This window comes from Malania oleifera, chromosome 1 (assembly GCF_029873635.1).
Source record: "Malania oleifera isolate guangnan ecotype guangnan chromosome 1, ASM2987363v1, whole genome shotgun sequence".
Classification (NCBI taxonomy): Eukaryota; Viridiplantae; Streptophyta; class Magnoliopsida; order Santalales; family Ximeniaceae; genus Malania; species Malania oleifera.
This window is the reverse complement of record NC_080417.1, coordinates 135,306,712-135,329,369: the sequence shown is the minus strand read 5'-3', so window position 1 is coordinate 135,329,369 and position 22,658 is coordinate 135,306,712. Positions and strand designations below refer to the sequence as shown.

Genomic DNA, 22,658 nt, shown 5'->3' with positions numbered 1-22,658 from the left:
ACTCACTGGGAAGCAGTGAAGTGGATTTTGAGATATCTACGTGGCACTATTGATAAGTACCTATGTTTCGGAAAAAGTGACTTGAAAATTCAAGGGTATGTAGATGCTGATTTTACAGGTGAAATTGATCATCATAGAAGTACCACCGGGTATATATTTACTGTTGGCACAACAACTGCTAGTTGGATGTTACAGATATAGAAGATTGTTGTTCTATCCACTACAGAAGCTGAGTACATAGCAGTGACAGAAAGAGATGATTTGGCTTCAGGGTTTGTTAACAGAGCTCTGAATAAAGCAGGAGAGAAATGTTTTGCATAGTGATAGTCAGAGTGCAATACATCTAGAAAAGAACGCTACATTTTCATTCCAGAACCAAACATATTGGACTTCGTTATCACTTCGTCAGATCTCTGTTAAAGGACGGCATGTTGACACTTGAAAAAATCCAAAGTAGCAGGAATCCAGCAAATATGTTAACAAATGTGGAAACTATAGAAAAGCTGAAGTTGTGTTCAACTTCAGTTGGTCTTCATGCCTGAAGACATATTTGAGCACATCATTATCACTAGTTGAGGAGGCGTCTCTGTCTCTAAGTGGGAGATTGTTGAGTAGCTGGAGCCAGAGATGCGTGTGAGCAGGTGCCACGTGTGAGCTGTTGAGCCGCGTTGAGTTGTAATCCGCAGCTGTCCACGGCTATTGATTGAAGCTGAAATTGATTACAATTTAATCTGCCATTTACTGTAATTTCTCCAGCCATCTATAAATAGAGGAGTGTGTGCAAGTGAAAAATGAGTAGAAAAGAGCGTGAGGAAGAGTGCAAAAAGAGCTGAGAAGAGAGTTTGTATTTGCTCCACGGACATAGGTCAATCTAGACCGAACCACGTAATTTTTGGTGTCTCTTATTTTTCTGACGTGCGTTTATTGCTCGTAGATTCCTAACACATACATCTTAGATTCGAGAACACCACAATCAAAACTATCCAAACCAACCATAATGCCACAACGACATACCAAAACCATCCCTATGACAACCACATAATCACATTCAAGTTAACCAACCTTACCTCCAAGTCAATAATCATACACCAAAATCATATGTTAGGGTTGCAGAACTCTAAGACCCTAACACCCTACACCAGCAATCCTGCTAAGTCTCCCCTCTCAAATTCAAAACAAATTTGTTCAAAGAAGAAATCCCAATCTGTCCTAATGTTTTCCAATCCTACCCACAAGCACACAGCATCTTTGCATAATGCAATCACCATGCTCCATCCCATTTTTTTTATTCTTCAGTAATTTCATCCAAACTTGCCCTCTTTCCCCCATGTACCTCCAAAGTCACTACCTCCAAAGCCACTTACCAAATGAAGCCTTGTTAAAAGAGTTAAATCTCTTAATTCACAACCCCCCCTGTTTATGACATTTTTCTCAATATTCTCTAATTTTTTCACCAACAAATAGGAAATGAGCAAGAGAAGCATACATTAAATTGGTAAGTTGTATAAAGTACTTTTACTAAGATTAAGCCTATGCCCCTTAAAGATGTAATTTCTCTTCCACACCTTGGGCTTCTTCTCAAGCCTCTCCACCACCAGGTCCTCAAATACTTCACTCTACAAAGAACCCAAATTGACATGTGCTTGTATAAACTTTAGCCCCCAATTTAGATGATTCCTGACCTGCAAACACTATCCCCATTCTCCTCTGATTCAAACTTCAAACATTATCTCTAATTTCAGACCAATCTCCCTGAGAATATAGCTTGATCATCACGTTCTTGTGAACTTTGAGGTTCATAGTTTCAGACAAACTCCAAGTGATAGCACACCTCCATCTCTGGACACAATCTCTGACTTGAGATTTTGGGCCAAAGTGCATCTCCCTGTCCCCTTCAGAGGTTGCTTTCAAACATCTCTCACTGTCCAGCTGTATGATCACCACTGATTTCCTCTTATGCTTGAGCTCAACCACCCAATTTATGCCTTGGTTGACATGGTGCATTCTTTTCCTCAAGATAACCTCTCATTCACAAGGAGCAGCTTGATCATTGGGCCCTGAGTTCCCCACTGCAGCAGCATGGCCTATCTCATTCTAGGCCACAATCCTTCAAGAAATTAGAGAATGGACTTAAATTACAAGAGGTCCATTCGCTGTATGAAATTCTTATAATTTTCAGGCCCACCCCAGATTCTTTAAAGGAACAGACAGAAATGGGCTTTATCTAGATAAAAGGCCCCTATGTCTTGATTCAAAATAGGATGTGGATTCAAGCTGGTAAACACTCCCTTCTCCGCATTCGCTGTTGGGGTTATCCCACATCGGTTGTGGAAGGGGCTGGTGGTCGGTTATTAAGTGTGAGGGAAAGCCTCACCCCATGAGCTAGCTTTTGGGGTTGAGAAGGTTTGAGACCACCTAACACTGGTATCAGAGCCATGGTTCAACATTCTCCTCAAGATTTCAGGTATGTAGTGCTTCTGTTTGGAGCCCGATGTGTGAGGGGGAGATTGTTGGGTTATCCCACATCGGTTGTGGAAGGGACTGGTGGTCGGTTATTAAGTGTGAAGGAAAGTCTCACCCCATTAGCTAGCTTTTGAGGTTGAGAAGGTCCAAGACCACCTAACACTCGCCACAGCTACATAAGAAGCACACTCTCTTCCCCCTTCCTCAACCCTTTCTGCAATTCTAGTGTTGGGTCTGCTACTGGTTGAGGAAGCTGAGAGAGAAGAAACAGCCTCATAGGAGTTGGATCGAAGGACTTCCTCTCAATAGAAGCATACTTACCCCCTTCAGGTTTCATGGTAAGAAAATAGGTAAGTATTGCAGGCACTAGCACACAGAGTCACCCTCCAATTCTATGCCTGTGGTTACAACATTGAACTTAAAAGTGGTGTTCCTTGCATTGTTGTAGGTTTCAGTGAACAGTTTTATCAGCATTTCCCTATGACAGATTTACAGCAGAACTGTTTGCTCCAGTAGATCCACACTGTAAATTATTTGTTTTTTGGGGGGGATTTGGTATTGTTTTTTCCTATTTGGTTATGGAGAAATTACTTTTACTCCTGCTTAGTTTATTTATTTATTGTGGTGCTCTTTCCCAATGTCTAATAATTTCTTTGTATCAAGGAGAAACCAAATCCTAGCCCTCGGATCAAATAAATATTTTATCAAACCAAGTAGTCAATAAGGAAATGATGACGATGGTGGTGCAAATGATAATTTACCTTTTTAGCATTCCTTCTATGTCAATGTTGGACAACAATCATACGTGACAGAGGAAGAAAGCATCACGGAGGCCAACTGAATCCACGAACTCAACTTCGCTCGTTGTCCCAATCACCAGGAATGTTTTTCCACTGATAAACAGTTTAAGGAATGTGACGCTAATTATTAACAAATTTATGCTGAAAATAGCCATTATCTTTGTTACAGAAAGTGAAAATGGATAATCTCGCAACTAGATTCTGGAATCTGAGCATTCACAATAGCGACAAACTTATTACAGAAACTTATCAACATGGCAACGAGACAAACTAATGCATTTAAACTCCAGTAGAGTTGAACTACTATTTCTTTATTGATATGCTAATATGTCTGTTTAATGTTTTAGAAAAAAGAAAAAAATTCAAGTTTGCTACACGAACATAATTTAAATTCCAAAAGAAGTATACTTCTGATCTGATTTATAGGTGAAAAAAAAAATGACCAGATCAACACGATTAATAAATAGGGTGTGAGACTGCAAAGGATCTGTTGGTAGATTGTAAAGTTTCTAAAACAGACCTTAGAAATCCCACTCTCATTACTTTTTTTGGAATCTCTTGAGTCAGATTTTCATATAAGCTGGGAATTCTGTCTCTTGAAACCAATTTCTATAGATTTAACTCCTTCACAAACATACAGTGTACCATTTGAATTTGGCTATTTTTCATTCAATAACACGATCCTAAATATCATTATAAACATTGTTTTAGCTAAAGAAACATGACATAGAATGTGTACAGAAAGAGCCACTACTTCTGGCCTATTATGTATGTTTTTCTTGAAGAATAGGAACTTTTAGAATAATATGATAGCATTAAATTCATTTTGCCTCGTATGAAAAGCAAGTTGCAGGGAAAGATCCATCCGCGTTGGAAACAAGTTAGTAATTCAAACCAGTACCAATGAAGAGCAAGTTGCAGGAAAGAGATCCACCCACATTAGAAACAAATTAGGAACTCAAACCAGTAGCAGTGAAATCAGTGACACCTACCATACCAAATAACTGTTTAGCTGGGTAATGGAGCAAACAGAAAAGCAAGTAGCAGGAAAAAGATGTACCAGATTGGGAACAATTAGGAATATAAACAAGTAGCCATAACAAAGATAAACAGAATGCATTCCATGACAAAGGTAAATATCATAAACATTTTATAAGACAATGGAAAGAAAAAACCTTTGGAGGAAGCCGTTTCAGGAGGACCAATAATGTTTGAGAAATTATATTTGAAAAACAAGGTCCAATTGCAACAAACTCCAGTAGCCTAGAACAACCAGCAGAACAAATCAAATAAGGGAGGAAGCAAATAAATAATAGCAGGGTCATATAGTTGACATCAATAGAAATTACCTCTCAATGTCATCAAGGATGATAATGCTTAATTGCGACTTGTAAGCATCCTCAAAAACCTATAAAAAATGTAATGCAAGAAAATAAAATTTGACAGACAAGTTGAAAATAGCATAAGATGGCTGGAAAGCAACACATGCCTTGATAACACTAAGCATAAACTTGGCATTTGGCAAACATACATAAGAAGTCAAAGAGGACTTCCTCCTTGTTACGGTAACTTAACATATGTTACAAGCAAGTTCAAATTTTAGGTTGAAACATCAAACCTTGACAATGTGTGCACATTTACTGGCCTCACTAAGCCCAATCATGGATTCAGCTGAAACCTAACCAAGTAGAAGTAGAAAGTCACAAAACTAGAAACTTGTGCACCTCTTCTTGCACACATGAGAGAGAGAGAGAGAGAGAGAGAGAGAGAGAGAGAGAGAGACTTTAGAGGGAACGCATGCAAAAGAAAAAAGGGAAGCCACATACAATCTTGACATAGGGGAAATCACTGTCAATACCAACAGTAGCTACCATTGCAGTTTTTCCGCTGCACAATACAAATACAATTTAGAAAAATGAAACACTAGCAAGCAGAAATATGAAGGCAAAAAATGTCTACCTGCCACTTGGGCCTTCCAAAAGACAAGTAACAAGTGGGCTGCCTTTGCTCACTCTTACTTGCTCTACCAGTAGCCCAGCTCTTTGATAGATATGTTCATGTCGTCCTCCACATTCCACCATGCCATTAAGCCTGCAAGTCACCTCTAGTTGGTACCATATGGATGATCATACTCAAGTGATAAAGTTCATTTGCCTCAAGAGATGAAGCATTTTCCAAGATATATAGATGTGCGAGGACAAATTGGACTTTTGCAACCATGCCATTAAGTTTGCTGATTACCATATCCAGTATTTACAACAACAATAACAACAGCAAAGCCGATAGTCAATCAGCCATATGAATCATTGTCTTCCATTCTGCTCAATCTCAGGCAATGCCATTTGACAAATTATTTGAAATTTTCTTTAATATTATTACTTATTAGAATGGATTTATTAAGATATCTATATATGTATACATGTACAATTTAAGAATAAAGATTAATTAGAGTATAAAAATATTGAATTAAGGGATAAGATTTCGTTTACAAATAATTTTTTTATAAAAGTTGAATTTATATAGAAGAGAAGAAAGAAGCAGTACAGAATAGGTCAAGAAATCCTCCAAGGAAAAACACAAGAAGAAAATAAAATAAATAAAGGATAAATGTGAAGTGAGGCAGAGCCATCCAGTCTTTATGATGTCACTTCAACCTTAAAATCACCGAAGGCAGAACTTTACAGCAACACTAATACAATCTTGCACCATAAAAAATCTAAAGAGATCGTCTGGGCATTGAAAATTCTCCCATTACTTCCATACTAATGCACCAAACAGTAGCAAAAACAACATAATGCCACAAAAATCTTATCCTTCCTGCCTTCTTTCAAAACCGACATTTAGACAAAATGACTTTTTACTAGTGCAAGAAGGTTCCAAAAGAATGTTAAGGCATCAAAAAAATACAAGAAACTCAACATTAGTTCAAAAAGAAGGAAGGAGTTCTTCAAAGAGTTCTTTTTTTTCTTTTTTCTTTTTTTTGGGGGGGGGGGGAGGGGGGGAGTGGGGGCGGGGGGAGGAGTTAGATTGTACATATAGTATGTACTTTTACAGGAAAAAAAAAGGAAAAATGCTTGGGTAGACTCATGTGAGACTTATTTTAGCAGGTAACTTGACATAAATGCAATGAACCTCAATTTTGTTGAATAATACATTTGAAAGCATCATGCATATATTAAAAGTAGAAAAATGAAATTCAAAAAGCCCATAAAATTGTCACTTACCAACAAGAACCAGGCCTCAAGACAAGTAGTATTATGGGAATCAATTGATTTGGAATATCATAGAGGGAATTCCTCCAAAGCAAACATTAAGATAAGATTGTTCAAACAAATTTAGTATTTTTGAACATGTGAATAACGACAAGCTCAGACATCATCGGACCATGAAACATGAAATTTAAAGCATAGATGCAAAATTTCACAATTTAGTTATAGCAAGAGCAAAAACAGAATGCCTAGGCTTTACAAAACCTGGTCAACTACACAATTAGGAACTGAATGATATGGATATTAACAAGTGAATCCAATGAGATTCAAAAATATACCGCCATTTCATATAAATACTAATAATATAATTATACCTGCACCATTCAAGGTCATCTGTGGAGGCACCAAATGCAGGAATAATTTCTTGCAGGGCATTCAGAAAATCATCCATGGTGACTTTTATACTCTCTTCATCCACTGGCTTAATCAGATCATCCATGCTCAGTTGCCGGTTCAAGGCAAATGATACTGCACTTTTTACGACACCTTCAAGCTCTGCCCCACTATAGTTTTTTGTCTTAGCAGCTGCATTGAAAAGAGAAAGATTCCTCTCAAATTCCAAAACCTAAATCTGAGAAATGTATGAATGTAGTCAAAAGCTAGGAGAATTGGACTTAGATACTATAGAGAAACTAACAACATACCAACAAGTAAATACATGAAATTATATTAGATAAAGATAAAAAATAAACTATAATTTATTTCTCTAGGAAAGCGGAGTTGGATACCCAAGACTCCAAAATAAGTTATCAACATAAATAATGAGAATACATGTAATTAGTCTGGATAGAGATCAAAGATAAACTAGAATGTGCTTCACCAATGAATCTAAAGAGACCAAATTAACATATGTTTCATAACATTGTCAATTTTGGTCTGAATAAGTCAATTGTATATTCAATCGTGTATTCTTTACATATTCGGGTCCCTATTGAACATGTACACAAAGAATAAAATATGGAAAAACAGAAGAGGACACAACTTGCAGTTGAGATATGTAGTTTAGCTTCGGTGGGGGGTCTCAATTTGTAGCCTCTGGCTTGTGGCAAGATCTCATGTTAGGTGGCCGTCATTCACCAATCGTGGCCGTTGTTCACACTGCTGGCCGTCATTCACCAACCGTGGCCGTTGTTCACACTGTTGGGATTTCTACATTATTTACATCCTAAACAAATTTTGCCAACATACAGCACATGTAGCTGTCAATTCTGCTAACATCCCCCCTCAAATTGATGCTGGGCAATCAAGAAGCATCAATTTGGCAAGAAGAAATTGATGGCAAGGACAAGAAAGAGCCTTGGTGAAAACATCAACTGTTTGGTGTTCAGTGGAAATGTGTGGAAGAGTAATCTCCTGACGAGCAAAGGCTTCACGAATGGAATGACAATCCACCTCAATATGTTTGGTGCGTTCATGAAAAACGGGAATGGCAGCAATTTGAATAGCACTTGTATTATTAGCATGAAGAGGAGTAGGAGTAAGCTGCAGAACACAAAGTTCTCCTAACAACCCTCGAAGCCATAAGATTTAAGAACAGGCAAACGACATAGCCCGACTTCAAACTCGGTGGATGACTTTGAGGCACCTGAGGGCATCACCAAGGAACAAACACCCACCCGTAATAGAACGACGAGGATCCGCACATCTAGCCCAGTCGACATCGCTAAAACCCATCAACTGTAAAGAATTCCCTAAAGGGAAGAACAAGCCGTGACCAAATGTCTGTTTGAGATATCGAAGAAGACGACGGACAGCAGCCAAATGTGATTGGCACGGAGCCTGCATAAACTGACTGACCTGCTGAACAGCAAATGAGATACCAGGTTGAGTAATGGTCAAATAATTTAAACTACCCACCAGCTGCCGATACATTGAAGGATCAAATAAGGGATCACCATCCGCTGATGCATCTTTAAATTGATCTCCATAGGTGTAAGAGCCGAATTACAGTCTTGAAGGTCAGCTAACGAAAGAAGTTCTTGGGTATACTTATGCTGATGTAAGAGTGTACCATTCGGACAATGTTGAACCTCAAGTCCAAGAAAATACTGCAGTGGACCAAGATCTTTCATATGAAACGAAGATTTGAGGTGCTGTAAGAGCTGCTCAATTACCTGTGGATCAGATCCTGTAATCACAATATCATCGACATACACAAGAAGCATAACGATCCCAAAGGCAGTCTTGCAAAAGAAAAGAGAGGAGTCATACTGACTATGAGTAAAAGTGAAATCCAATATAGTACGAAACTTCTCAAACCATGCCCACGGTGCCTGCTTCAAACCATACAGAGCCCGCTTTAAGCGACAAACCTCAACAGAAGAGGAAGGAAACAAGCCAAGAGGAGGAGACATAAATATTTCTTCCTTTAGATCACCATGTAAAAATGCATTCTTCACATCCATCTGTCGAAGTGACCATCCTTTCGAAACAGCAATGGCCATAACAGTGCGGGCAGTAGTCATTTTGGCCACAGAAGCGAATGTTTCCTCAAAATCAAGCCCATACTCCTACCTATTCCCGAGTGCCACCAGACGAGCTTTATGTCTTTCGATAAAACCATCAGCACATAGCTTGATAGTGTAGACCCATTTGCACCCAATAGGCTTAACTCCAACAGGACAAATGAACAGTGTCCCAAGTGTGATTGTCCTAAAGAGCCTGAAGTTCGTCCTGCATAGCTTGCCACCAACACTCATGAGCAGAAGCCTGCGAATAAGACTTAGGCACATGCAAGACAGGATCAAATGGCGGTTCAGAAGAAGGAAGAGGCAGTGGGCGACGTCGCTAATACACAAAACCTGGCTTAAAACGAGATGTAATACTAGACACGTCATCAAAAGGAGGAAGTGAAATAGAGGAAGAAACATGATTAGTACGAGACGGAAAGAAATATTGATTTTCAAAAAAAATCACATTGCAAAAAATACGAATCTTGTTAGCATCTGCATCATAACACGCAAACCTTTTATGAGAATTACTAGAGCCAAGAAAAGCACATTGAACCGATTGAGCAGCAAGCTTGTGACGTTCAATGGAAGGTAAGTGAACAAAACAAACGAAACCAAAAACATGCAGAGAGTTTTAGTCAGGAGAAACACCAAACAAACGAGAATATGGAGAATCAAGATCCAAGGTAGGAGAAGGCAAACCATTAATCAAATATACAACCGTAGATACGGCTTCTACCCAAAATCTAGAAGGAACAGAAGATTCAATCATCAATGTACGAACAACATCTAAAAGGTGACGATTCTTATGCTCGGCAACGCCATTCTATTAAGGGGTGGAAGGACACGAACACTAAGAAATAACAGGACTCATACCCCAAACATCAGAATGAATAATTTCAAAACACGTTGAAGCATGACTACCCTGTAAAGGAAAAGGTAAAGATTTGCTTTTACCAAGTTTACAAGAAGCACAATCAAAAGATATCGAAGAAGACGCACTTGTATTATTCAAATAACCATGTTTCATAAGATGTGTCAAAATTACAGAGTTTGGATGACCCAATTTCTTATGCCAAAATTGGTTATTATTATTGGCAATAGCAGAGCAACCAAGAGAAATTGAACGAGGAATGGTAAATGACTAAAGAGAAAAAGACATCCCACTTTAGGCCCCTTTGCTAACTCTTGTCCCGACGCTTGATCCTGCACATGACAATCAAAACGATCAAAATGAACAGACCAATTTTCTTCTACTAATTGTCCAACCAAAATGAGATTGGTAGATAAATCAGGAGACACGAAAACATTAGTAAAGAAAGACCCTAGATTTCCAACAGCTGTAATAGGAAGAGTACTGCCATCAGCGATCTGAATATGCTGCTTACCATCATACATACAAACATCATATAAAGTTGCCTGACTGCCAGTCATGTGATTAGAAGCCGCAGAGTCAATTAACCAAGGAGAAGTAAGAAGATTTTTCTTACCTTGGAGACCAAGAGTAGAGAGGGTTGAAATGATCATCTCCCGAACTTGCTCGAGAGTAATGTTGGAAGACAGACCGGGAATAGCAGGTTGTGCGGAAGATGTAGGCACAAAATTGGACTAAACAGCAGTATGAAAAACAGGAGCGGATCGATTCTGAGGACGTACACGACAATCCTTAACGATATGACCCTCCTTCTTGCAATAATTGTAGAAATTCTTGCTGCAATGTTTTGCAAGGTGCCCAATTTCCTTGCATTTATAACACTGTGGCGGAGATCTGGATCATCCTTTGCCTTTAGCGGCATAGGCCACATTAAAAGTCTCAGAACCACCAACATCTTGAGAAAGGCCAAGTTGTGAAGCGAGACACTGTTCTTCATGCATAAGTTCACCCAAGCAAACCTCTAAAGATGGGACAGGTGTGCGATTGATTAACCCAACTCGTGCACTTTCAAACTCGAGTCGGAGCTTCATTAAGAATTGATCCCGCTGGCTCCCAGAGTGAACCGCTTGTAGGGCTGCCAAAGCTTCTTTGGGAACCTGAGAATGCACCAACCCAGAATAATCATTCCATAAATTAATAAAACCATAATGAAAATGCTCAATGGAGAGATTCCCCTGGCGATAGTTTTTGATGTCTAACTCCAATTGAAACTTTCGCGCAGAATTATTTTGTTAATAAATTTGCCGAAGGTAATCCCACATCATCTTGGCAATATTGAACCCACGAAAATTTTTGACCATATGAGGTTCAACAAAGCTGAGTAGCCAAGAAGCAACTTTGGCATCCCTACTTTCCTATGAACTAAGTTCCTTGGAATCAGTTGGAGCCTTATAATACCCATCCAAATGACCCCATAACTCCTTCCTTTTCACAAACATTCGGAACTGGAATTCCCAACTAGCATGGTTCTTGCCATTAAGGCGAACAATAGAATTTTCTCCCGACATAATTACCACGAAAAAAAAAAAAAATTTGGGCAGAACAGAGAAATCTTAACAGTTACTAGAACAAGAATTTCAACAGCCCAACAACATCAAAAAAATTTTTGCCGATAGCCACACACCCAAACAAAATTGCTACAAAGTTATAGCCATAGGAACCAGGCTTGCAATAAAGATACAATCAGAAAGGATAAAACTGATTCACCGAAATTGCCCCTCCAAAATCTGTCGACAGCCATCAAGAATTCATCACAATCAGAAATAGAACCTCCGAACCAGGAAATCACTACACTAGGACTTCACAAAAAAAAAAATTCCCGACACCTTCAATAGAACTGCCGAACAACAGTATAGAATCCACCGGAAATTACCAATCTCCTAAAGAAAGTTGCTACCCAGGATTCTCTGCTGCTACGAAAAAAAAATTTACCGAGAAACCAAGAAACTAAGAATTCAGCTTCAGCCAAGCTGAGAGATAACTATGAAAATCATTTGGGGCTCAGATACCATGTCAATTTTGGTCTGAATGAATCAATTGTATATTCAATTGTGTATTCTTTACATACTCGGGTCCCTATCTAACATGTACACAAAGAATAAAATATGGAAAAACAGAAGAGGACACAACTTGCAGTTGAGATGCGTAGTTTAGCTTCGGTGGGGGTCTCAATTTATAGCCTCTGGCTTGTGGCAAGATCTCATGCTAGGTGGCGGTGGCTCACCCACCATGGTAGGTGACGGTGGCTCATCACCCACCATGGTAGGTGGTGGCATGGTCTTAAATTTCCACGAAATTGTCGAAATTTTCGATTTCCGTCACCCTCGAAATCGAAATGGCAATCGATTTCCGTCTTGCATAATTTCTGTCGAAATCTCAACGAATCATCCAAAATTTATCGAAACCTCGAAATATTAGCAAAATTTGTTGAAATTTTAACTACACAATGAAATTTTGTCGAAATTCAAACAAGAGATTCAAGAGTGAAGTGAAATTTCTCTTTTAATTTATTTTATTGAAACTAAAGGTTACCACAAGTGCTTTTGAAATAATATGAAAAAATGACTTATAGTAATATTTTATTTAACCATTCATGTCTAAATTATCAATATTTGTATAATAAATAATATTTAAATGAATTATGAATTTCATTTGCATTAACTGAATCTGTTTAATGTACATTATCTTACAAACATGTTTGATACACATACTATTTTACAACTTTTCCACCCTATACAAAACATAGATGTATTTAATTTGTAATATATTAGTCTTAAAACTTAAATTATTATATTTGTTAACCATTTCTAAAGTTTCACAAAGAATTCCATGCTTTACTACTAGTTTCCATTATTTTTTCAAATCGAAATCGAAATTGACATCGAAATTGAAATTTAAGACCTTGGGTGGTGGTGGCTCACCTACCACAGTAGGTGGCCTTCATTCACCAATCGTGGCCATCGTTCACACTGCTGGCCGTCATTCACCAACCGTGGCTGTCGTTTACACTGTAGGGATTTCTACATTATTTACATCCTAAACAAATTCTGCCAACATATAGCACATGTAGGTGTCAATTACAGCACATGTAGCCGTCAATTCTGCTAACAAACATAAACTCTATAACCACATATAAATCTAGATCCTAATCAAACATGCACACATCTATGGCCTTCCTACCAAAATTCTATGCACAATCTGACCACATCATACACAAACTCATATCAATTTCACAATCCAGTTGTACTAATCAATTATTAAATATGCCTATTTTATAGACCACAGATGTGTGCAAAAACATGGAAAAACTAAGTGTAATAAAAATACAACAAAAAATTAAAATAAAATGTACAAAAAATAATAGGAAGCAAAATATTATCCCAAAACTGAGCCAATAACACTAAATACCCAAATCTTGCTCATGTGAAACCTCTTCATATTCTCCATCGTTCTTTCCATGTTGGAAATACAGGACAAGAAGTTTTGAAGTGCACTATTATAAGAAACCACAGGCAACAAATTTGAGATCTTTGAAGCATGACATTCCAAAGTGGATCAGGCACGAATTTGCCCCTTGGAAACAACAAAAACAACAAAGTTTAGCAGACTGCTTGCCTATTACATCAATGAATCAACCGATTGCAAACTTAATGATTGGAATGTCTTGGAATCCTCATGCACTTTTATCTACCCAATTCTTTTTAGTGTCTACATCCTCTTCTTTGAAATCGTTATAGGCTTCTTAGATTCTTCATGTTTGGACATTATGACATCACCCCACCTACTTGATTTCCCTTTGGCCCAATGAAATGCCAAGTGAAGATCATTGCTAACAGTACAATGTGACTGAATGGAGTGAGATTCAATTGATTTGAATGTCTTGGAATCTTCATGCACTCTTATCTGCCCCAATTTTTTTAGTATCGACGTCCTCCTCTTCTTTGAAATCTTTATAGGCTTCTTGAATTCTTCATGTTTGAACATTATGACATCACCATTGTTTCCACCTACTTGATTGCCCTTTGGCTCAAAGAAGTGCCAACTGGAGATCATTGCTAACAGCAAAGTGTGACTGAATGAAGTGAGATCCAATTGATTTACTGCCCAAAGCTACAATTTCAATTGCTGATATGATCAAGCTACCCTTAATATTCATCCAGAGTGCACTCAGCATCCTACCAGATACTGATTTAACTTCTGAAGACAACCTGGTTGCAGTAGTCATCATGATTGGAAGATAACAAGAATCCTAACTAGCTCAATTATTGCTTTTTCTGCTGCTGCTGCTTTTTTCTGCCTATTTGGGGCTTCAATAAACTGTTTTAATGAAAAGTATCTAAGAACAGTAATTACATAAGACTAGTCTAAGAAGAGTAACTACATAAGACTAGTATCAGTGAACAATACCAATAAAGAATAACGATGAATGACAGAAGGTGATTTGAACATTTGGGATTGTAGCAAAAAGAAAAACCAAAACAGGATTGGTTTGTGATCTGGCACCAATATGGCGTAGGACAGTAGAGATGGAAGAGAAACAACAAGGGAAGACGAGGAACAAGACAAGAGGGAGTGAGAATAGGAGATGATGAGAAGATGAAAAGGCCACAAGGTCAAACACACAAGCTCATTTCAATTTCATAATGCAACTCTTTTAATCAATTATATTATCCTTATTTATAGACCTTGTTAAAGTCGTGATATACATTGTTGGCCCACAACCTAATAGCTTAAGCTTTTAGGTAAAGTCATAATCTAACATGGTATCTGAGTTGGTTAACAAGAGGCCCTAGGTTCTAGCCTTGTTGCCGATGTTTATTGTGTGATATTTAAATAATGAGTGTTATTTATCGTTTGTTTATCTCTCCATGTGCTGTCAGGCTGCACGTGTGAGGTAGTGTTAAAGGCTTGATATACATTGTTGGCCCAAAACCTAATAGCTTAATATTTTAAGTAAAGTGGTAATCTAATAGACCTAATACATTTGCAAAACAAAAATAAACAATGGGTCATCTGGTATCACTATAAAAAATTATGAAAACAAAAACCAAAAACTAAAAACTAATAACAATTAATATTTCTAAGACTAATACAAATAAAAATTTTGATTGAAAAAATGCTGATTTTGTACTTAAATCAAATAATATTAACATATATGATTACAATAATAAAAATATAAAATAATAAAAATTAAAAAAATATTATAATAGAAATAGAAAGTATCATAATTATTTTACTTTATTATTATATTTCAAAACTCAACTACTTCATTGTACACAACATTTGAAAATAGTAAAAATATTTTTAAAAGGTTTTTATTATTTTTACAATTTTTACAGTTTTTTTAATTATATTTTAAATTCACATGGTCATTTTATTTTAATTTTAAATATTATGTATAACAAATGATTTAATCAACAAGTCCTGCCAACAGGTTGCCAAGTAACTAAAACTATAAAATCTAGTTTTTAGTTTTTTAAAAATAGAAAATCAACAGAAAACAAAAAAATAGAAACATAAACAAACACAATTGCATAATCTGTTTTGTAAACAAACGTGATGGCATAATCTGTTTCGTCACTTTACAAAAACAAGAACAGAAAAGAAAAAACAAAAATGATATCATAAAGGCCCTAACAGAACCAACAATGCTAGCACACCTCTTCCACACTGAATTAAACCCTAGAATCTACTAATTAGTGACCCAAATATTATTACACAGCATTTGAGGGCATGGATTTCTGCCTTGGATTTGGATTTGGATTTGGACAAATTTCAATAGTCCACACAAATCCAAATTTTAGGCCTTTCCCAAACATAAAGGTTAGAAAATTGCTACAAAAATAAAAATTATTAAAATTATGCAAATTTAGAATCATATCCCAAGATTGAAACCATAATCCCAAGTGCATTAACCTTGTTCACGCAGGGCTTCTTCACATCCTACATTGGGTTCCTTATTTATTCCTATTTAAAGAATTGATAAGGGAACACTCCCAATACAAAGCTAGTTCTCCATGCTCAAGTGAATAATTTTGACATAAAGTGTGTTGATATTGGATTTTGTACTTTATTAACCCATATTGCATTTGCTCCAAACTTTAATGCATTCCTAACTTAAATTTCTAACCACTTCACCTTTTGTTTTCTCCTTTTAAAATGGAATACAGTAAAAGAAGAACAAAGTTATATAGAGGGAGGAGACTTTCTTAGTGAATATCCATATGAGAAAAAGAACCAAGTGAGGCTCGTACAAACTCACATATACACATAATTAACCATTTGGTTCCAAATCACTACAAAACCTCTAATCGGGCTTATAATATCACTTATAACAATTTAGCTAACGTGCAGAGTTTGACTTGAACTGCATTGCTTGAATCAATTCAAATCATTGGCATTTGGCACTGATTTCATCGAGATAAACTGCAGTCTAGCTTGTGAAAACCAACTAAATCCAACTAGTAATACTTCAATATAATTTAATTAATCAGAATAGGAGTAGACAGATGCCAATTTCAACCTAACAAGAATATTATGATCATCATCATAATTTGATATTACTGTACCAATAAAATTATTTTAAATAATCTTCATTTCATGGATTCATTGGCATTTCTTTCAAGAGATTATTGGACTCTTTAAGTTACCTTACAACAACAACAACCAAAAAAAAAACCTAGATCAAAAAATCAACACTCAACTTCCAAATGATATGAAATTTTGATTTTTGAAGATGCACATTGGCTTCTAAATGCCCAAAAGAAAATGTTTCACAGCAATAAATAAAATCAAACATGGCAATACCTAAAATTTCACCTTCGCAAATCATCTTACTCGCTATAACAATCATAAATTTGCAGAATAATAGCAGGGGGCATAAGATCGTTCTATTTGAAGAATTTTCCAAAATGTTAAGGATCAAGTGTTTAAATGGGGAAAACTAGTTGAGTTGAACTCATAGATTAAAAGAACATGGATCCCCTCTGCTCATTTAAGGTAGTGTTTTTCATTTGATTGGTAGCTTTGAACAACATCATGGATATGGAGCATTTAATCTAAAAAAAATACGTATGCCAAAATAATGTATCACATTGGAGATGCAGCAAATTGACTGAACTTTCACCCTTGAAGCCCATAGGTCAGATACTGAGGGCTAAAAATAAGAATAAGAGGAGCTCAATACTTTATTTTCCATATTTCGAAAGAAATATAGTAGAAGAATATATATGATAAGGGTGATGTTGAGATTATAAGGTAGGAATGATCTTCATGAAGGGGGAGTAGGCCCCTGTCTATAGTAACCCTTTTGGACCCCAATGCTCGGGTTATAGTTGCCTTTTATTTGTGCACCTCCTCATGAACTCACTAATGAAAGCAGAAAGAGAATAAAGAAAACAATAGGCAAAGAGTGAGAGCTACAACACAGAATACAGATGTTGCTGACTCACCCCTCCCAAAACCTTAACCCTAAATAAAATCCAAATCGCCATTGCAGTACCAAGAACCCTCTGCCTCCGCCATCAATGGCATTAACCTCCTCATGCTCAGCCCCTGACCACCCGCAATCGTCTCGGCCACCTCCACCGCCGCCGTCTTCCCCGAGGCCCTTCCTTTCCCCACCGTCGCCTCTCCTGCGAAGAAACCCCTGCCCCTCCCCTGGACACCCCTCGAGAGCACCCGTCACATCCAAGCCTACCAAGAGAAATGGTATTCCTTCAAGCACCGCCAGCTCAAGGCCAAATTTTGGTGCATCCATGCAGCTGTGAAGTAAAGAACGAACAAAAATATGAAACAGGGACAAGAGAACATTAGACATAATGCTTCAAATATGGAAGCATAATGAATAAGTTGCACTCCAATGCCTCCTCCAGTCATGTGCTTCCAAATCAGTTGGGCTTAGGCATATTTGGGCCAACATCCCAGCGGCTATGGCCTTAATGGCTTGTTTAGTTTAAAATTTTGAAAATCAAAATTAACCAAACCAAACTGTCTTAACAGATGGATTGCGGTTTTTTTAAAAACCGATGGTTTACAGCTCGGTTTCGATTTTATATTTTTAAGAACCAAACCCTTCGGTTCGGTTTTTGATTTAAGCCATAACTGAACCAAATACGACTGAGTTCAACCGTAATCTTGTAGAGACACATATAAGTAATTGATGTGGCTCCCTCAAGGATAACAATAAGAAACATATAGAGGCATAACTTTCATACCTTGCTCTTGCAAATTGACATATGGAGCAAGAAAAGAATTTTCTTTCATCTTGTTTGTATGAATCTGAAGAATTTGTAACCGACCATTCTCATCAGGAAGGCTGATCTCCACTTCGACCTCTAAATGTCCAGGCCTGCAAACCAAATACTTAAAATATTTAATTAAAAAAAACAAATCATAGAACATTCAGATGGACTTAATTTTTATAAGCAAGTAAATGTATAGATCAGAATATCGAGACAATCTTACATAACACATGCAAGAACTGATATGATAGAGGGGTCACCTCAAAAGTGCTTCATCAAGCAAATCCTTTTTGTTGGTTATTCCGATGAGCAAAACATTAGTCAAAGACTCAATACCATCTCTCTAAAACAAGATAATTTCTAGTCAAGTAATGTCATGGTTCAGCTAAAACATGGACAGGCTGCTTCAGTAGTATAGTGAGAGTACACTTTTATGGAAACATATGATTTAAAACACAACTCTTTTCTTTTTTATACACTTTATTTCTATATATTTCAAAAGTTTTTCTTTTCTACAAATCAGACAATCAAATCAAGGGGAAGAAAAGTACTTTGCTCATATTAAATATTTCAAATATTTGCCTATTTTATTTTAATAAGTGTTATTGGTGCTTTATATCTATTTATTTTTATTTATCGTGCGATAAATTTTGCTAATCTTTATAAGTGAAAAGGCAAAAGCAAGGGAAGGAAATATATCTGTCATTTCATTGTGAAATAAATGAGGCTTAATTGTCAATAATACATTGAAAATAAATGTGATTTATATCGCGCTCCATGTTGCTTATAGATAATGACAAATAAATTTTGATTTTCAACTTTTGAAAATTTATATGAGACTATTTTGAGGGAAGTATATATGTGGGGCTGGGAGTGCTATTATGGTAAATCATAAAAGCCCTTAAAAATATGTTTTATGTTAGTGTAGAGTCATTTCCAAAAATTTAAGATTTTTAAGCACATAATAAAATAATTAACTCTATATTAGGTTCATTCATCTCTCTCTCTCTCTCTCTCTCTCTCTCTCTCTCTCTCTCTCTCTCTCTCTCTCTCCCTTGTTCTCTTTCTAATTAAATGACTAATGAAATTAATTTCTAATTTTTAAGAAATGGTAAACATTTATCTTGAAGATATTTATTAGTCCTGTGTTTAGATTTTTGTACACAATAAGAAATAACTCAAACTCATCTTCCATGCCATAGCGGCGTTTTTCAATTAATTTTACTAATTACTTGCATAATATAGAAAAGTATGATTAGTGCAAATCATATTACGGAAAGGACAACTCGATGCACAAAACTCTCACGTATGCAGAGTCCAGGTAAGGGGCAGATTATGATGGGTCTACAATATGCATTCTTATCTTACATTTCTAAAAGAAACAAGTTTCTATTTCGTATATATAGAAATACGAGTAATAAATTATTTAGAGACGACTTTTAAAAGTTAGACTAAATATTTTTTTAAAAATGTAAATTTAATCAAAATTTGATAAAATTATATTTAGAATCTGGACTTTACAGAAGTTAATATTCAAACCTAAGAAAAAAATTTCTCGTTAGCCAAAAAATAAAATAGACAAACAATATATATATATATATATATATATATATATATATCACACACATACACACAAACATACACACATATATATAGTAGAAATACCTTTATATTTTAAATGTATAACAAAATATTCCAAAGAAAATAAATTTAACTAGAATTGGATAAAATTATATTTAGAAAATCTATTAAGTTAAACATTTAAGTCCAAACAAGGAAATTCCCTTGTCTAAAAAATGAAATAAATTATCAGCTTTTGTGTGTGTACGCTTGTGTTATTTATAAAAGTAATAAGCAATCTTACCTTACATTTCTAAAAGAAATAAGTTTCTATTTCATATATATAGAAATACGAGTAATATAAATTATTTAGAGACGACTTTTAAAAGTAAGACCAAACATTCTTTAAAAAATGTAAATTCAATCAAAATTTGATAAAATTATATTTAGAATCTGGACTTTACAAAAGTTAATATTCAAAGCTAAGAAAAATAAATTATATATATATATATATATATATATTTGAAATTTACTAACTTTTGCTCTAATGTAGAGGAAGGTGGGAAGATTTGACTGTTTTGGAAAGATGATGTTCAAGTGGATTGGGTGGGTGCCTCAAATCAATTTATGACAATTTTGTTAACAGAGGAAAGAGGCTCTTTGCTTCTTACTTTTGTATATGTTAAATGTTATCATATTGAGAGAAGAGATTTATGGGAACAATTTCAGGGGCTGTCGAGTTTTGATGTGGCTTGGGTTGTTATGGGGGATTTTAATGTAATTCGGTCAGATGAGGAAAGGGTGTGAGGTAGACCTCGCTTGGGTTCGTCTATGGTTGAATTCAATGGTTGTATTAATAGATGTGGATTATTAGATCTCAAATTCGAAGGAAGTCAATTTTCATGGTGTAATGGCCAACAAGGTTTGATGAGAAGTTGGGCGAAACTGGACAAGGTGCTGATTAATAATGTTTTTTTCTATAAAATATGGTGATGCTAAGACAGCTTTGTTGAAAAGAAATACTTTAGATAATTCTCCTATCATTTTACAGCTATGTGTGAGTATGGAGAGGTATGGGCCAATGCCTTTTAGTTTTCAGAACATGTGGACGTCGCATGGCGATTTTTTGGAAATGGTTGAATCATCTTGGAGAGAACACATTGTGGCGGATTTAGGATTGTGTAAATTGGCAAGTAAATTAAAAAGGCTAAAACAAAGGCTTAAGGTGTGGAATAAACAGACTTTCGGTCGTATTGGTGGTTTTATTCAAGAGTTGGAGGAAATGGTAAAAAAATATGAGAATTTATTACAAACAGAGTACTCGGAATCAGTTGAAGAAGAGTTCCTTGTTTCTAAAGCTGAATTGGAGGTATGGTATAGAAGGGAAGAGGCTAGGTTGGCGTAGCAAGCAAAGATGAAATGGTTGATGGATGGTGATTAGAATTCAAAGTTTTTTCATGCTGTGATTACGCCAAAAAGGCGTAACTGTTGTGTAAATTCAATGGTGCTTCTTGATGGTTCGGTGTTGGAAAATATGCAGATGGTCCATGATGAGGCTATGAATTATTTTGAGCAATTCTTAAGGCAAAATAGTTTAGTGCAAAGATCAAATTTGGATGGTATTACCCATTCGGTTGTTTCTGACGAGTCTATAGGTCGGTTGAGGGAAGAACCGACTGAGGAGGAGGTTTATGAAGCTGTTTCTTCTATTTCTGTGAATAGTAGCCCGAGACCAGATGGATTAGGGTCTTCTTTCTATATTATCTGTTGGACGATTATTAAAAATGATGTGATGGATGCGGTAAGAGAATTCTTCAGAGGTGATATGTTGCCTCGGTGTTTTTGTTTCTCTTACATAGTGTTTATTCCTAAAGTAAAGGATCTTCAGTCTTTTGATAAATTTCGGCCGATAAGCCTTTGTAACGTAATTTATAAAATTTTCTCCAAAATCCTTGTTAGTAAGCTTTCGTTGGTGATGGGTGATTTAATATCTTTAGAACAAGGTGCTTTTGTGAAAGGGAGGAGTATTTTTGAAAATATAACGCTTGCTCAAGAGATGACAAAATTATTTCATAGGCGAGTGAAAGGAGGTAATATAATGCTAAAGCTTGATATGAGCAAAGTGTATGATCGAGTGGAGTGGCAGGTGGTAGATTAGATTTTCTATGCTCTTGGTTTTTCAGATTGGTTTTATAAGTTGATTCAGAATTGTATTTCTACTCCATGGTTTTCTATCATGATGCATGGTACTTATAAAGGTTTCTTCAAGTCAAAAAGGGGCTTGAGGCAAGGGGATCCATTGTCGTCATATATTTTCATCATCATGGAAGAAGTTCTTTCTAAATTAATTCAAAAAAAGTTGTCTGAGAAGTGGATTTTACCGTTTGCACATCCGTGTGGTGCACCTATTATATTGCATTTAATGTACGCATATGATGTTGTTATATTTGCTAATACTGGAAAAAAATCTGTTAGACAGATAATGGAGGTGATTAAGGAGTATGAAAACTAGACTGGCCAAAGGGTGAATAAAGATAAATCAGCTATTTTTTTCTCAAAGAAGTTGGGTGTTCAGAGGAAGGGAGAAATTCTTCAAGAAACCGGTTTTAGTGAAGGTAAATTTCCTTTTACGTATTTGGGTGTGTCGATAGTGGATGGTAAATTGAAAGGATGTCATTTTGACCCTTTAATTCAAAAAATAAGTAAGAGAGTTGAGGGCTGGAAAAGTATATTGTCGTCTCAAGGAGGTCATCTAGTTTTGTTGAGACATGTGCTTTCGAGTATGTCATTGCATTTGCTAGCTGTTCTAAATGTCCCGAAATTGGTGATAAAAAAGATACAAGGTATGTTTGCTTCTTTTTTCTGGGGATTTAAGGATGGAAAAGAAAAATGAAATGGAGGGCTTGGAAGAAATTGTGTGTTCCTGTGGAGGAGGGGAG

General features: G+C 36.2%; 1 pseudogene; it reads right to left on the bottom strand.

The window, feature by feature from the left end:
- The window catches only part of LOC131149188 (vesicle-fusing ATPase-like), a 44,737-nt pseudogene that overhangs the window by 10,953 nt on the left and 11,126 nt on the right, over positions 1–22,658 (bottom strand).